The 2,174-nt window shown below is 36.1% G+C and overlaps 1 protein-coding gene across 1 annotated transcript in view; it reads right to left on the bottom strand.

Moving 5' to 3' along the window:
- XPO4 (exportin 4) overlaps nt 1-2,174 on the bottom strand; it is a 181,055-nt gene that overhangs the window by 18,434 nt on the left and 160,447 nt on the right. The gene's annotated exons all lie outside the window — the stretch shown is intronic.

The following is a 2,174-nucleotide window of genomic DNA, read 5'->3' as shown; positions in this document are numbered from 1 at the left end:
TGAATCAAATGATGTGCTCTAAGAAAAGCTATTAAAACAGCATTCCATTCAACAGTCTGTTCAATGTGGAAGATGTTAAACTGTTCTTAAAGCAGTTACATTTTGATGAAAAAGGTCACTACAAAAAATGTTCCTGCTTCTATAACTGTAATTAACATAAATCCAAATGAAGTTTAACAGTTTTACATTCTGACCTGATCATACAGTTTTTCATCCACCAGAAGGTAAGTCTTTGCCCAGCGTTTTAAAAACCAAACAATATCTTTGCCCATTTGGGGGCTTAGTAGATGTGTGAGATCTGCTCTTATTGCACGAGATTCAACTTCTGAAACTCTTAGAATGGCAGACAACAGCCTGTAGGTATAAAACAAAAGTAATTTATTCTTTTATTTATTTAGTGGTTGTCTAACCATATTTTTTTTCCTTAAAAGTCCATTTTTGTTTTTCAACTCTCTGGATTTAAGCCAAGCTATACTTGAAAATTTCCTCAACAGAACTGTAGACAAAGTCCCTTATTATCTCTGGTCTTTCATGAAGAAGGACACAAGACAAAGGAAAGGAAAAGAATCAAAACTAGAGACATCCTTCTGTTGAAGGGTAATTGCATAAATGAATCTCAGCGTTACTGTCTAAAGAGAATTTTCAGACTGAAAATGCAGAAATACGTCAAAGTAAACATTCAGAGTACGTGCCACGTTCTTCAGGACTCCATCACTGCTTAAAGCTCCCTGCTGAGTACAGTTTGTATTTCTACATCACAGTCATGGTATAGTATGAGATCTGGGAACTGACTTATCTAGAATGTTTTGAATATTGAGCCTTGTCTCTAAATCTGATATCCTACTTATCTTCTAAACTTGATTTGTAATGGTATTTTATAATAAAAATCTCGCTAGAAGGATTACCTACACAGGTACACATACCGCCCTTTCCTGCATTACACGGTGTGTCAATAACAGCATGACATGTGGATAAGTAAAATGTTTCTGTCGGCAGGGAGGCATGTAATCGGAAGCAACAAGTATTTGATTTGACTTTAGCCAAAAGGCAAGGAAGCAAAGGACAAAATGGTAAGAACGCATTACAACACCATTTAGTGAGCGTCAGTGCCAGGACAGTGAAATCACTAAAGTTTGGCTTCTGCTCCTTTCCGCAGCACTCTCGGGAAGATGGAAATGAGCTCCTCGTCACGAAAGGGCGCAGACGCGCTTCTGGTCTTCATCCCGCGGGATGGCTGGGAAGCACATGACCCGCTGACCCCTCTGCCCTGTCCTCCCGTCAGCCTCCCTGGCACACGTGCCCGAGCTGCCCTCGGCTATCTGCGTCCTCTTTCCCAGTCTTTCCGGCAGCCTCCTTTTCTTCTGACTTCTTTAAATCAGGAGGTTTGTCAGGTTCTACTCAGAAGCTCGTTTCACTCTCCACGTACTCCCTATTCCCCCAGTGCTCCAACTTGTAAAATTTATTTTAGGAGGTATGTGAGCAACAACAAAAAAACCCCAACAAAGCAATACATTTAAGCTGTAAATGTATCAAATTTTCCCCATAAGATTAAATAGTTTTAAGTATCATTTCCAACCTAACAGAATTTGAAATAAAATGGCTACATTAACACTTTAATTTTATGTGCTTGAATTCAATTACCACAGTGTTCTGATATCTACCATCATCCATTCAAAACATAAAACAAATTTTATTTTTATTTCATTTCCTCACAGAACATGATCCTAATAAATTTTATGCTCCATTATTTTATTGATCATACTGTATATCCTGATACAAACGTCTACATATTGAAAGGTAATTTTTTAAAAATTTCCAGTAATGAGAAGACCAAGTGTTTAAAAATCTCTTCTAGATCGAGTTATTGTTATAATACTTAAAAAATACACAATAAAGCAAATACAAATTTAAATAAACAAAAATAAAATTGTATGCATTTCAATGAGATGAATATAGTAGGGTTTTGTTTTTCCCACTAGTTCATGTATCTTTGAATAAATATTACTTATTGTCAGATGAGCCAGAGTTGAGCACAATTTGATTCCTACTTTTTATTTTAATAGATATAAGCACTGAGAAAACTCAGTCACATAAATAAGTAGAAGGTATTTTTAAAATATCAGGGTCACCCAATTATTTGAATTTCTTTCAAGTTATATGCCAAAACTCACAGA

The sequence above is a fragment of the Propithecus coquereli genome, unplaced genomic scaffold (genome assembly GCF_000956105.1).
Source record: "Propithecus coquereli isolate 6110/MARCELLA unplaced genomic scaffold, Pcoq_1.0 Scaffold168, whole genome shotgun sequence".
NCBI classification, from domain to species: Eukaryota; Metazoa; Chordata; class Mammalia; order Primates; family Indriidae; genus Propithecus; species Propithecus coquereli.
Note: the sequence above shows the minus strand (reverse complement) of the source record. Positions and strands in the feature narration are given on the sequence as shown.